Here is a 16,714-nt window from a genome sequence, read left to right on the forward strand (position 1 = left end):
AACGAGGCAGAACCGGGTCAACGTAGTGACCTAATTAGAGTATGAGTTTTGCACTTTGGTATCTTGATACTTTAATTAGGTTGTGTAATATTGACTTGTAGTTGTAATCGATGAATTATGTTAAGTATATTTTGAATCTTTGATGATATGGTGGTTTGTTTTTAATATTTTCATATAGGATATATATTTATATTTTTTTAATATATAAAATCGGGTCAACGTAGTGACCCCATGACCCCCCGGTTGAACCCGTGACCCCTGACCTCGGCCGGGTCAATGGCCGGGCCAGGTTTTTAAAGACTGAAATCAATTTTAAATTACTCTCGTATCTAACTCTCCTAATTTCAAGAACTTATCACTTCTGACAAAATAGACAATTGATCTTCTCCAAAAAAAAAAAAAAAGACAATTTATATGAAATTCCATAATCCTATTCCACTCGAAAACATACGCTACAGTTATGACATAAAAAATGCATCTTCTCATTCCTAACACTTATATCTAACATCTTATTTATCCTCGTTCAACATTATTTAGGGAAAGATATCGGTGTCTGCCCTCAATGTTTGAGTACATTCCAAGACAATACATTGTACTAATTGAAATTTATATATAATAATAAAACCATTATGATTAATAAGTGTTATCTAATACATCTAATATGATTTTAACTGCTAACATTAGCAAAGATTGATATCTAAATGGATAAAGTTTGCTTTTCACCTTATGAAGAAATATGTAAAAGAGAAAAGTAAATGAACAGACGTATGTCTAATAAAATATATCTCTTCTACATTTACAATTAATTATAAATAAAAAATGGACTTACAATCTTAAAAAAAATTCTAGTGAGAAATTTACAAATTTAAATTAGAATTAATTTTTTATATATATATATATATATATATATATATATATATTTGCATATTATAAAAGTTTTTTTTCATAAACAAATGGGAACAATAAAATAAATAGAAACATAATGAATAAATTGATTTGAATATGAGAAGCCACTAAAAATCATTTCTAAACAAAAGTTTTAAATTATGTTGAAAAAAATAATAATATGCTGGATTATGTTCATGCAAATTTGATTGGAAAAAAAAATGCATACATATTTGATTGGATTGTATCTTTTGACCCTTGTAAAATCTATTGACCACTACAATTGCATGCTTTAAGCTGAGTGTATTTTCTTTTAGTAAATATACTAACTACTCTTCTCATCACATTTGCGTGTTCAAATAAAAATACAAATCAATTCATAATTATTTTTTTTATAAAAGCTGGTTCAGATGGAGTGATGTTTATATCAAACTAAGCAAATATTTTTCTCATATTACTCAACATCAGGGAAATCTTTTCGTTTGTTTGGCTCTTAATGGCTGTAATAATGGCACCAAAAATGAAAATTTCATTATTTGTGAGAAGTGTGATTCTATCCAAAAAAAATGAAAAATTACGTGAGAAACACACGAAGAAGCACGAAGGAAAGTACAAATGCTTCAAATACAAGTCTGCATTCGATACCAAAGAGATAGAATTCTGCACATAAAGGATGCAAACTGCACCAAGATATGAAGTGTTTACTATGCAGAAAAATATTACTTGTTATAATTTAATTTTTTTAATTACAGCTTATGAAATAGATAATATATGTATAAGTATTAGATCAGAATCTCAGTTGAACTTCACCCTAGTGTTGGAGAAGAATAGGCATGAAAAAAAATGTAGCCATAATATCTTATGTCCATATTATTATTTTGAAATTAATTTTAGGTTTCTCCTTTATCTAAGCTTTTTCAATGCAGTAACCATTTTTAATGCAGTAATATCACACACTTTTAAGAAAATAAAAAATATTCTTGAAATTTAGAAAATAAGTTAAAATATTAAAGAGTTATAAGGTGCTATGTTTTTCTATATTTAAAATTTAAAATTTTAACACTTAAAAAATATTATTCTTTACATATATTAAGAATATAAAAGGTAGTGTCTTAAAAATAATTTTTGAAAAATATCTTAATTAACAAATCGACCTAAAAGTATTTTCTTAATAAAATATTTATCTAAAATGGTGAACCAAAAAATATGTAATCTGACAATATTTTAAGATACAAAATTATGTTGAAGGTGATGGTATCAAATATATGTTCGCAATATTAATATAGATGTTACAATAAATGCGATAGAATAAAAAGCATGGAAAGCAACGTTTGCATCAATGTTGTTAAACTTGGCTTGGTTTATCAAAAAAAAAAAAAAAACTTGGCCTGCAAGAAAGTGTTCCAAAACCAGCCCGAACGAGTAAAGATAGATTTGATCAATTGAGTTGAAAAAGAATTGCACCGGCCCAAATGTTCCAAAACCCTAATATTCACATTTTACATTTCTTTCTTTTAACAAAAAAAAAAAAAAAAACAGTAGCAGCCTTCATCTCTCAGTTCAACCAAAAATACAACAGCCGTTTATCAGTTCGATAAAAAAACAGTAGCCTTCATCTCTCTGTTGTTTTTTCGCTGGTTTTAGCTTCGTCCTCTGTTGTCTTTTTTCTTTTAATTTTTGGTTAGTTTTGTTTTCTCTCTTTTATTTTTCTTGTTTCTTTGGGGCTGTGCCCATTTTGTGTATATAAAAAATAGGAAAAATATTTATTTTAATTGACACATCTTATATCTTTACACACTCACACAGAGATGAGATCCATAGCTTTATTTATTTTATTTTTTTTTGTCAATTCTCTTTTCTCCTTTATTTATCTCTTTGTCTCTTTTAAAATGACAATTTTATATATTTTTAAAATGACACACACTTTTTCAATAAAATACAATAGCCGCCACAACTTCTTCTCCCTTCCTCTTTAATTATTGATCAGTTATCAGTAATGGAATATTGGAGTTTTTTGAATCTTCCATAGACAATCTAGTCGCAGAAACATTGTACGCAGAAATCCCCACCTTCTTCCTAAAATCTCGTTGAATGAGTGTTTCTTGAACCAGCCGGTCACCAATTTAAGCAAAATCTGACCGGATCGTAACGAGTCAAACTAGTTCATCTGCAAGTCCAATCCACTAAGCTACCCAAACCGGTCACAATGATCAGTTTATCAACTTTTGGGTTGATCCGATTGGTCCGGTCCTATCTTTATAACACTGTCTTGCAAAACAATTTCTGCAAAAAAAATAAAAAAATAAAAAAAAATTAAGGAAGCCATGAAAAAAAAGTTTTAATTAAATTTTTTAAATTAGTATTGTATAAAATAATAATGTGTTGAATTATGCTCATGCAAATCTGATTGAAAGATAATGCATATATATATATATATGAAAAAATATTTCTGCAGCCACTTTAGATAAGGTTGTCTATAACTATCTTTTTTCACTAAGTACGACTGGTCATACATTAAAATTGTATTTTCTCTCTCCGCCACGTCAGCCGACAATGTTGAGGAAAGAGAAAAAAAAAATAGCTTTATTGTTATAACAACTTTATATATATATATATATATATATATATATAGGTACTGTTTGGTTGGGGAGAAGTGAAAATATGAATGGGTAAGTGTATATAAGTATCTAATAAAACCACATTTGGTTGAAGGTTTTTAGTTTCTTTTCCCATCAAAGAGCTTTCCTAGCAAACCAAGAAAGGGACCAAAAACCAGATATCTTCGCTGTTGAGAAAGCCTTTGAAGAGGTGGAATTTCTCATCAAAATCGGATATCTTAAAAAGCTGATGAATGGCATGCCCAAGTTTACTCCTATTGTGGTTGGAAGGGTGTAATAAAACGGTTTCATTTCTACGAGGATAGTTTTATAATTTCATTAAGTTTTCCCATCAATATTTTATCTTCAACCAAACACACATTCAGAAATTTAATTCAATTTTCTTGGTAAAATTTTGCCTAACCAAACAACTTTTTTAAAACTTTCCTATCTAACTCACTTTTCCTCCAAATTCCTAGTATTAAAAAATTTCTCCCCAACCAAACACTAAGTCGTGCAAAATAACCGAATTGAATTGAATGGAACCATGTATTTTTGTTTCAATTTTGAGAGCCGAATAAGTTTAAAAATTAGACCGAATCAAAAGAATTTGTTCAAAAACCGGTTCAAAGACGATTTAAAACGTATTCAAAATAAATTAGCAGATCTGAACCGATTCTGATTGATTCTAAAACATAAATCGGTTCTAAACCGGTTTCAAACCTGAATTGGACTCGTTCAATTACTTCAGAAAACAATATGCTATAGACTGCGAGAGATTTAATTTTTCACATTTAAGTCCTCCCTCCCTCCATCTTATCCAGCACTTGTACATAGCTAGATGAACACAAATAACAACACATAGAAAAAGTTTCTAAAAACTAAACATTAAAGGATAAGAATAAGCAAACTAGAAATGTTGTCCCAGACAAATTCTTTCACTATTTTTTTCTTGATCCCTGGTGAATGCCGATAAATATAAGGCAAGGCTGCCTGACTGCCTCCTATAAACTGATACAAATTCCAAAATCCGAATTATTGTTTGTTCTGCTCCAAGTAAGGTCCTTTAGTTTAGACATCCAAATTTCAATATTTTTAAAACAAATATCCTACAGTCACCAGGTGCGCATTTAAAAGAAAAGAGAAAAAAGAAAAACATGTTCTTGATATGTAATCCTTAACAGTATTGTTCATTCCTTTCCAGGTGAAGCTTCGTGTGAGACGATGAAGAGTGGCTTTCACACCAGAGTGTCCCCCTTGCTTAGCGTCGTGGACTGCATGAAGGAGATGAGGGATTAAGGAAGAGGCTGAAGGCAGAAAAATTCGATGTTTGTGAAACAACAAATTATTTTTGTATTGCCAATCAGGCCATAGACTAGGATCTTATTGTATTTCTTGTATAACTTTGGTAGTCAAGGAAACTTGTTCTTTTATTTCACAAAGACAAAACTGAGAGTATAGACTAAACCGGCGCATAAGCTAAATTTAATATTATCACTGGTTAGCCGGCTAAACTAATCATCTCCAAATACACTTAGATTTATCAAATTACAGTTAATCTACTCATAAAAATAATAGAACAGCTCTAGAATAATGAAGCAACCTCATTAGATTCAAGATAAAATTTATGACTATAGGTGTTGGTAATGTATACATCTTATCTTACTTTTTCGATCTCATCTAATTTTTAAAAGAATAATATGAAATAATTAAGCAAAAATAGTATACTAATTAAAATTAATGATAATTGAGCTTGGAATTTGAAGAATAATAATTCTAATTTAACTAATTATTAATAATACTAATAATCAAAATTATAATCTAATCTACTATGTTTTATCTTTCTATAAACTCTAGAAATTTATGATAATTAAAAAATATCAATTTCAAATATTGATGTATATTCTACAATCATAGTAAAATTCCATAATTAATCAAAAATAAAAAACTAATTATTTACTATTTAGCTTTACGGTAATCTAGTAAAAACTTTAATTAATTTTCAATGTAGGTTTATTTAAATAGTCCTAGATTGAAATCACCAATGAGCAGGAAATGTAGCGTGGAAAATTTAAGGAATGAGTGCTAAAGATGGAATATATTTTTACTTTTGAATACAATGATGGTACTGAATTTTTTTTTTTTTTTTTGGATATTAGGGAAAATTAAAAACAAGGAAACAGCCTAAGGACTGTTAGAAGCACTAGCACCCAACAAATCCTTCTCAACTAACCGCCTACAACCAGGGGGAATATTGGGAAAAACAGCAACGTCCCAAGATTTCAGATCCATCATTGTAGCCATCCAATTAGCAACTTCATTCCCTTCCCTCTTGATATGAGAAAATATGACCTTCCATGGTTTAGCAACCATATCCTTGATGCTGGACAGCAGCGAAAACAGAGGATGCACACCAGCAATTTGATCCTGGATCAGCTGCAACATTTCAACAGAATCTCCTTCCAAATGCACCTGCCTGAATCCATGCTCCCAGGCTATCTGCAAACCGACTAGAGCTCCCCAAAGTTCAGCCTTGAGAGCATTACCATGATCAACCTTCCTCATGTAGCCCAGTAGCCACTTCCCCTCACTATCCCTCAAAACTCCTCCACAGATGATGGTACTGAAATTTAAACCTATAATTTTATACAAACTACTCAAATCCCTTATCAATAGACCAATCTTAATCCCTTAAGGAGAAACACATTGTGCTTAAGCAATAATGATATAAATCATACAATGGAATTTGTCAATTTGTCAATTATTTTCATATCTTCCAATTCAAGATTATTTGCTCATACCGCTCAATAAAAGTTAGTTCTAAAATTAGTTCTTAGATCAAACAAGTAAATATTTATCTTATACTAGTTTTGCTATGGGAAATTTCTTTGCATGGATTCAGGCACAGTGATAGTGATAGAAGAGATATGGATCATATGTGTCACGGCACACGAGTGCGATAAACATTTTAGAGACCAAAGAAATTTAGAAAATCATATGGAGATCCATGGAGGCAAAACAAATGTTTTAAATGCAAGTATCCCTTTGATACTAAGGAGTGTATTGGATTAGAATTTTAAAAAAGTTATTTTGAAATAAAAAATCATATAAATTTTAAAATATTATGTAGAATTATAGTGACTTTAAAGACTTCTATAAAAAATCTTTTTTACAGTCAAGATTTCGTAAGATTGGATTTTAAAATTTTTTAATATAATTTATAAGATTTGAAAAGACAATATGAATTTATATAATTTTAAAGCGAAGTGAACATTTAAACAATGCAAAATGCATCAAATGAAGCTTTCTTATTTTATATAGTTAAATTTTAAATGTTGTATATCTCTTTTTCTTCTTTTTTTAAATGTTATCTTTTTGCTATTCAACAGAATAATTTCTTCTATCTATCAATTGTTTTCGTGTAGGTTTGTGTTTTTCAATTCTCCACTCTTATATGAAATCAGGTTTATCTAATGCTTGAAATTCATAGTTATGATTGACTACTCACGGTAAGTAGAGCATGTAAGGCAGAACGGGTATCGAAAGTTTTTATAGAGTTAAAGTGATGAACAAAGGTTTACTAAAATAAAAATAATGAATAAATAACAAAATGATGTTGATCCTCCCGAGTCCCGTCTGTCGCTATTATATATTTGTTATTACTCTTATTTATACGTGCAAGGGCCAAAAGCTTCCAACCACAGCAACTTTAGATTTTAAAGCATGATTGATCGTATCATTTATATGCTTGACCAAAATATCATTTCATAGCTTTAAGGTAGTATTACTAGGGATATAACATTGTAATAATAGCATTAATACTATTAGTGTTGTAAATTAAGGAAGAGAAATTAAGGAAGGAAAGTGAAGAGAGGAATTGCATATTTCTATATTTTCCAGAAGCTCTTCCTTTGATCTTCATATACTTCTTCTCTTCACTTTCCTTCCTTTATTTCTCTTCCTTTATTTTATAACAATTAGGAAATTTTATAAGATTGATCTTTATTGTAGATGTGTGGCAAACTTCCTTAAATCTTAAAATTTAATAACATCACAAGTATTGCTTATTATCAACAATTTTTGTCCTGCCAATTATTTTCTTTCTTTAACTTTCACATTCTTTATGAATATTCCTAACATATGTCAGGTAGAAAATTTTAATTTCTAGTTAAATCTCCAGCGAACAAGCAGTTTTGGTGCGTTTGTATTGGCTTTTTAAGAAAGTCTTTTTTATCACTTCCTTATTTTAAAAGTATTTTCTATAAAAGTTACAGCTATTTAGATTTTTTAAAAAATATTTGATTTTTGAAAAATAATATTTGATTTTTGAAAAATAATATTTGGCTTTTGACTTCTGTTTTTTTAAAAGTTAAAATTTTCAGCTTCCGAAAAAAGTAAGTTTTTAGCTTTTTTTTATAACTTCTGATTTTTTTAAAAGCTGGCATCCAAACAGACTTTTTTCGAGAAGTGCTTTTTTTTCTAGAAAAAAACAGCTTTTGAAAAAAAAAAAAAAGCTCATCCAAACGGGCTCTTAGTTGAAGTTAAAATTGATTTTGAATGTGCAAATTTGAGATGTAACATGAACATCAATGATTAAGGGACGGTTGTTCTTAAGGTATCAATTGGATGGTTCACTACACATCCAATACAATTTTTTTTAAAATTTGCTAAATATAAACTATTAATAACAACTCTCCATTAAATTCCCACTAATGAGGATGGGATGATTAATAATCAATTAAAAATGGATGAATTGGATTGAGTTTTTGTATAACTGGACCAGATGGGTAATGGACTAATAGGTACATCGATTATTTTGCCATATCTGGGGAAAATGTTTAAAAGACTAAAAAAAAATAGGATAAATTATACAATACCACCTTGTACTTATGTATTGTTTTAAAAGAACACTTTAAACTTTCAATTGAATCAATTAACCCCCTTAAACTATAATTTTAAAACAATTTAGCATATTTAATAAAATTAGGACAATAATACCCTTATTCTTAACCCACCCATAACCATTATCATCGCAATCTGATCTTGTACTACGGCCTCCGATCGCCACCTTATCACCAGCTATCTTAGTGCTCATCTTACTGCTAATGCTATTGCATTACTGCTTCCTTTTCTGTCACACGCCATTCTAACAACTTGAAAACAAGCCCTCCGTCACTAACTAGAGTGCCAAAACAAAACCCAGGCAATTAAAGCAATGATCGACCGTCCCTACCCAGTCTAACGAGGCATTCTCTAGCAGCTCCAAGACAAGAGCTGAGAAGGCGAAAACATAACAGTTGAAAAGACATGAAAGAAGATAGTAACTTCTTAAAACTCAAAACTCTAATTGGTGAATGAATCATTAAACATTATGATTTTTTTGTATAAAAAGTAATTTGTCTTACATTTGTCTTATATTTCTCCTATTATGGTCGGTGACAAGATGGCAACCAGGACGGCGGTGCAATTAGTGGGTGGTGGCAATGGTTATGATTAAGAATAAGGGTATTATTGTCTTAATATTATTAAATATGTTAAATTGTTTTAATATCATAATTTAAGGGAGTTAATTGATTCAATTGAAAGTTTAAGGTGGCTTTTTGAAACAACACCTAAGTACAAGGTGACTTTGTGTAATTTACCCAAAAAAATATATTGAAACTCTGTTCTTAAATCTATCTTCTTTGTATATTGGTGTGATTTGAACTATTAGAAAATTTTGTTTATAAATTGAATTGGATTTTGATATGATAGGACTAGTTGATAATGGATTAATGGTTTATTTTGCCATATCTAAATTAACATATTAAGGACAAAGTAAAGCACACATTTGCCTATTTTGTAGTTGGCGACATTTGAACTACTAATAAAAAAAATTAATTAAAAGTAAATGATATTTGTCCTATGCATTGATTAATTATTCTGATATTCGACTTCTGAAATAAACTTGATTTCGAACACTCACTGCATGAGGCTTGTTTGGAAGTTTGATATTCTTATGCCAAATATAAGTTATAATTATTTTCTGAGAAACTATAATATTAAGGATAACCCTACAAAATGTATCATGATCTCTTTCTTAAGTCCTAACCTTTCTTTTATATTATTTTTCTGCAATCAATATCAATATAAAAGTTTAAATATAAAGATATATAAGGATAGAGGAACGTTATTCTTTTTTCTTTTCTTTTTTTTCTCTTTTTTTTTTGGAGTTACCCAACCCTAATTATCTCTTTGAGACGAGTTGGCTCCCTCCGATATCCCCACGAGCTTCGACTCTTTGAGCCGGCTATGAGACTAATCCGGAGTGCGGGTTACCACTTAAAAGTTTTACAATCTTTTATAATTTACTTTTTCACCGTTAATTTTCGTCAATTAAATAATTATAATTTATTAAAATTAATAATTAATTAATAAATGTGATATAATAAAACATAACCATTGAATTGATGAAATCAAAGATAAAAAATAGGTTGTTAGAAGTTGTAAGCGAAAAAGTGATAAGAATAATGATCCTCATAAGGATAATACCTTAAAATAATTAAAAGTATATATTCTAATAAATCACCTGTCATTAATTTCTCTCAAGCTCATCTAAATATACAAAAATAACTCAGAACATTGTTATAAAAAAAAATAACTCATAACATTAGTGGAGATTGGCATACAACGGAGAGTGAATTTTGCTTTTCATGTTTTCAGTAAAAAATAATTTAAGAAATAAACAAAGTGAATCTTATTAATTTATTTAAAAAGCCATTGATGTTACCGTTCTACATCTATACTTGTTAATACAAACCTTATTTGTAAATAAAAAATAGTTTTAGAATGTTGAAAAAGAAAATCTCTCATAAAAATGTACAAATTTAAAGTAGAATTATGGTTTTTCTCTACATTCAATAATAAAATAGTATAGATGAAATATATTTTCTTTTATTTGAAATATGAACGGTTTAGATGAAAATAAAACAGTAAATGAATTTCTTTGAAACAATATAAAATTACGAGACGTTATCAATAATCATTTGTAATTACAAAATCTAGACTATTTTAAATATAATAATGATAAATTGGATTATGTTGATGCAAATTTCATTCTAAGGAAAAGAATGCATATATGTTTTGTTAAAGGGCTTTGATTTTGTCTGTTACAGGAATAAATTTTTTTTATCTACAAAGAAAACGACAAAAAAGATTATAATAAAGAAAATAAAAAATGCACTGTATTGAAAGACTTTCTGTTGTGGTAATGGTTGCATGACATCAATTTTTTGCCTGTAACATAATTCTTATTTATCCCTTTGTTAAAGTGTATCTATTTACCATTGTACAATGTATTGACTCCTAAAATTACATGCTTTTCGGTTATGTTTGCCATTTCTTTTCTTCTTCTTTTTTTGTGTCACTATGTATGCCATTTCTTCTAGTACATGTACTAATTATTGCTCCCATCCTTTTTGCATAAACAAACCACAATTTTAATTGTTTTATAATTTTTATTTTATTATCTTCATGACTTTCCCTTCATGTTTATTTGCACATATTACTCTATAAAAGCTAGTTGTAGAATACTAGAATTAGTACTTTTATTATCTTCATGTAACTTTACCCATTTGCCCAAAATCCCTCAAACTTTATTTTCCGTCATCCAAATATTATTTCCCTTCGAATTTCACTTTTGATTTGTGCAATTTCACCGCAATGGATCCAGATTGGGCATATTTGCCAGCACTTCCTCTCATTTTGATTCTTGACTAGTTGGTAGAACGATTAGATCACGTTTGGTTTGGTGCCGTGTGCAAGAATTGGTGCTCGGTTGCAAAGCTAAACCATCAAAACAACGAGTCGAGGAGTGAAGTACTGCCCATGCTAATGATCCCCACAAAAAGAAAGAGCAGAAAGGAGAGAAGTTTATATGGCATTGCCGCTGAGAAAGTTTACCACTTTCAATTGCCAGTGCCTTACAGCAAGAGGTGCTGTGGTTCAAGCCACGGCTGGCTAGCAACCGTAGATTCTCGTTATGTTATAACATTACTGAATCCTTTTAAGAATGTTGCTCCCATTCGTCTGCCACCCCTGAATCCTGGATTGTCACATAAGTATCTCTATGAACAAAATATGCATAAGGTTACTTTGTCTGTTGATCCCACAAGCAACCCAGATGATTATGTGGAGGTTATATTTGCAAGTTGTGGGGGTCTTTGACCGCCACAAAAGATATTTGTGGCATTCCCGTCAACCTCCAGTTCTGCATGCGCCACAACATATTTTGTGGGAGTTTTTTGTGCAACGCCACAATTTGTTAGAATATTTTCAGGAGATTTAAGACCCCCACAAATGTTGTATCCTCTGGAAGTTTCAGACCCCCACGGCATTTATCTCTTCCTGGAGGGTCCATAATTTGTTTATTATTTTGACAGATTTAAACCTCCACTATTTGTCACATTTTGTGATAGCTTTAGATTATCGGTATCTAAAAATTAAAAGGTTTATATATCATAATTTGAAAATTAGGCCCTATCATATGATTTGTTAGCCAATTTATTATTTAATTGTTTAATCTCTTAATATTTTCTTGAAAACAATTACTAAATACTAGTTAATCAAAAGCAATATAGATGTTTCAATCCAAAATTGTATTCATAATATATAGGATTTATAAAAAAAAAATGGCTGAATGATCATATTTTTTACACTATATAGGGACAAAAAAAAAAAGCTTAGTTTGATAACCATTTTTTCCATTATTTTTACGTGAAATGATCATATTTTGCATATACAAATACAAAAGTTGGCTGAATTTATAAGTTCGTTGATGATGAGCCAAATTAAGTGTAAAAAAATTAATGAACCAACAACAAAAAAGCTATTAAATAAGAGTGCAGAATGAAGCTATATTTTCATAAGCTCAAAATGGGTAATGTTAATCAACTAGTCTTTTCAATCTCTACCCAACACATATGGGTAACGTTAATCAACTGGCCTGATAGTCTGTACAGTTTGAACAGGACACTAGATCTCTATAAGCTTGAGATGCAGGAAACCAAGCTTCTAGATCATACTTATCTGCTACAGCATCATTCGAAGCACTAGATACAATGGCAACAACTTGATATGGAATGTTTAACTGCAGTAAATAAAATGTAATTATTATATAAAGGGAATTAAAGAGGTGAAAGAAAGGAGTTAATTTGGATAGGAAACAACCAATACATTATACGTCAATTTATATGAACAAACAATAGAAAGTGATAAAGCCAACGTATGAGTACTTGGGAGACAATCACAAGCACACAGATGCACTAATACATTTTAATTAAAATCCCACATATAATAAATTATAAAGAAAATATATCGCGAACTGGGAATGCATTAAACATTACCCTCATTAAACATTACCCTGGTTAGACATGTTAGGAATTTTAAACAAAAAATATGCCTATCTCTATAATATAGCAGAAGCCTAGGATTCAGTAACCGTTCTCTAATTAGATTGCTATTTAAAATTTGAACTAGTATAAAGGAATGGTACTAAACATATACTAGTTGCTTAATGAAGGTATAGAAACATACTGCTTTGTAGAAATCTTCAGAGTTCTTTAGCATTTCCTCATGCATGTCCCATGAATCATTGTCATTTAGGCTAGTAATGCAAAAATGCCCCACTTTCTCAAATTGATGAATTCTGAATATTCCTAGAGTATATCGACCATGAGATTCCAGCTTCTTTACGAAAGCATTGTGGTATCACTAAATAAAAAAACAACTATTTTCTAGTGGAGAAGACAACTTCAGAGAACAAAACTTGTATTTCTCTTCAACTTTTGCTCTGTGTACTTTGCTTACAATATGGATTAGTTTATATAGGCAGTAGATTGCCTTTTCATGAACCTAACATTAAAATAGCCATAAACCACAAAATTAAACTTCCAACTCTTGGCCTCTCATTTTCTTCTAACTCTTGGCCTTTCACTTTCTCACAACTCTTGGCCTTTCACTTACCTAAAAACAAGACTGCTTAATTAAGACTATTAAATATAAAACTAACAAACCATTTAAAGTTTATTCAACAAAACTCCTCCATAAACTTAAATGCTTCTGCCATCTTTCATCCCAAGCATCTTCTTGCAATTGTTGAGCAGCACCGTCGGTAGTGGCTTTGTGAAGATGTCCCCGACTTGCTCTTGACTGGTCACGTGTGTTAGCTCCACATTTCCTTCTTTTACTTGATCCCGGATGAAGTGAAATCGGACGTCAATATGCTTGCTTCTTTCATGATTTACCGGGTTCTTTGCTAGCTCTATAGCCGACTTATTGTCAATTCGGATCACAGTTTGGCCGACTTGTTTTTCCTCCAGCTTGCTTAGCAAATTCCTGAGCCACATTGCATGACAAACACACCAAGATGCAGCTACATATTCAGCTTCACATGTCGACAGTGTCACAATAGGTTGCTTCTTCGAAATCCAAGTGAATGCCGTGTTGCCCATGAAAAACACATAACCAGCCGTGCTCTTTCGATCATCTACGTCTCCACACCAATCACTGTCAGAATATCCAATCAACTTGTATTTTGCCGAGCTCGAGTAGTGTAACCCATGTGAAACTGTACCTTGAACATACCTCAGAATTATCTTCACCGCCTTCCAATGTGTGTATCTTGGCTCCTCCATAAACCGACTTACTATGCCGACACTCAACGAGATATCCGGCCTCGTGCATGTGAGATAGCGTAGGCTTCCCACCAAACTTCTGTACTTGCTTGCATCAACACGGTCTCCTCCATCAAACTTAGAAAGTTTTGAACCAGGTTCCATTGGTGTTGAAACCGGGTTGCAATCTTCCATCTTGCACTTTTTCAATTGCATAAGCCTCCTGTGACACGAAGATTCCCTTCTCATTTTGTTTTACTTCCAAGCCGAGAAAGAACTTCATAAAACCGAGATCTGTCATTTCGAACTCTCTTGTCATTGTGCTCTTGAACTCTTGTATCATCTTGGCATTGTTTCCCATAAAAATGAGGTCATCAACATAAAGAGCCACAATTAACAAGTCTCCTCCATTTTTCTTGACATACACAGCATGTTCATATGGACATTGTTCAAGTCCATTCTCCTTGAAATATTTGTCAATACGAGCATTCCATGCTCGTGGTGCTTGCTTCAACCCGTAAAGTGCTTTCTTCAATCTCAACACCTTCTTCTCTTCTCCTGCCTTCATGTCGCCCGGCGGTTGTTCCACATAAACTTCTTCTTCAAGAACACCATTCAGGAATGCCGACTTTACATCCATTTGATGTATTAGCCATCTGTATTGAGCAGCCTGTGAGATGAGTAGCCGAATTGTCTCCATCCTTGTAACAGGGGCAAACACCTCGTTATAGTCAATTCCAGCCTTCTGCTTATAACCTTTTGCAACTAGCCGAGCTTTATATCGTTCTATCTCTCCTTGAGCATTCATCTTCTTCTTGAACACCCACTTCACTCCAATGGGCCGACTTCCTTTTGGTAGCTCGGCTAACTCCCATGTGTTATTTCGGTCAATGGCTTCTATCTCCTCATCCATGGCGTCTTTCCATTTCTTATCTCGGATGGCTTCTTCAAAACTTATGTTCTCAGAGTCTGCAAGAAGACAAACAAAATGTACCTCACTTGTTGACTCATATATGTCTTGTATGCTTCGCATCCTGGGTTGTCGTACCTCGTCTTCATCATCAGAAGCTTCAGGACGGGTTGATAATTTGTGTTGTGATTCCGTCTTCAAAGTTTATCTCGGATGAATTGCTCCAGTCCCATTCATTTGCTTCATTGAGCTTTACATCTCTGCTCACTATGACTTTCTTGTTGACGGGGTCAAACAGTTTATACCTCTTTGTTTTTTCATCATATCCAATAAAAACATATTTCTTGCTTTTATCCTCAAGCTTGGTTCTGAGCTGGTCCGGTATGTGTGCATAGGCCACACTACCAAAAACTCTGAGATGAGCCACTGAAGGCTTTTGACCGCTCCATGCTTCCTGTGGTGTTTTGTCATCCAAGCTTGAATGTGGACATCGGTTCTGCACATACACAGCACACTGCACAGCTTCCGCCCAAAACTCCTTCGGCATCCTTTTGTTCTTCAGCATTGACCGAACCATGTCAAGAATAGTCCGGTTCTTCCTTTCAGCCACGCCATTCTGTTGTGGTGAGTATGGTGCTGTTAGAAACCTCCTTATCCCCTGTTCCTCACAGAACGACATAAACGCTGTTGAGGTATATTCCCCACCTCTGTCAGACCGCACCGATTTGATATAGCTTCCTGTTGCTTTCTCAATCATCACCTTGAACTTTTTGAACACATCAAACACCTCGGACTTCTCCTTCAGAAAGTAAACCCAAGTTTTCCGTGAGAAATCATCAATAAAGGAAATAAAATACTTCTTACCGCTGAAGGAACCCGGATTGATGGGTCCACACAAGTCGGTATGTATTAGTTCCAGAGGTTGCTTAGCCCGGAATCTTGCCATCTTCTGAAACGTGGTCCTGGCATGCTTGCCAAGTACACAACTCTCACAAAACTTTCCTTCAAAGTTTATGTCAGGTAACCCGTCCACCATCTTTTTCTCTGCCAACTTGGTTAGACCACCATAATGTAGGTGACCAAACCGGAGATGCCAAAGTGACGCCTTATCTTCTACCTCGGCTTGTAAACATTCAACCTGTACACATTTCAAATTCAGTTTATACATACGATTCTTACCCATTTGAACTCGGACTATCATCCGACCTTGCTCATCTTTCAAATACAATACCCGGTCTTTCATAATAACCGAGTAACCTTTCTCCATCAGTTGACCCATGCTTAAAATATTGCTTTTTAGGTCGGGTACATAGTACACATCTCGAATTGAGCCAATTAACCCGTCCTTTTGTAGGAAACAGATCGTACCTCGGCCTTTTACCTCAACCTTTGAGGCATCCCCGAACGAAACATGTCCGATTTCCACTTTTATCATCTCCTTGAAGAAGTGTTTATGTCCGCACATATGGTTGCTCGCACCCGTGTCAAGATACCATTCCATGTCATCGTCAGGACTTCCTTCACTGTATGTCATTAACAAGACACCATCCTTCATCTCGCCTTCTGTGGCTAGGTTGGACGTCTCCTCCACCTTTTTCTCCTCTCTGCATTCTCTTGCGAAATGTCCGACTTTGCCACAGTTGTAACACTTGTCCGAGTTACAATCTTTC

At 32.4% G+C, this 16,714-nt stretch overlaps 1 pseudogene; it reads right to left on the reverse strand.

Moving 5' to 3' along the window:
• Positions 1-12,368: 12,368 nt before the first annotated feature.
• On the reverse strand, positions 12,369-13,537 carry LOC133285967 (serine--tRNA ligase-like; annotated as a pseudogene).
• Between the last annotated feature and the right edge of the window lie 3,177 nt (positions 13,538-16,714).

This window comes from Gastrolobium bilobum, unplaced genomic scaffold, assembly GCF_033153095.1.
Source record: "Gastrolobium bilobum isolate Gb01-03AN ecotype WA unplaced genomic scaffold, APGP_CSIRO_Gbil_v1 utg4364, whole genome shotgun sequence".
Taxonomy (NCBI): domain Eukaryota; kingdom Viridiplantae; phylum Streptophyta; class Magnoliopsida; order Fabales; family Fabaceae; genus Gastrolobium; species Gastrolobium bilobum.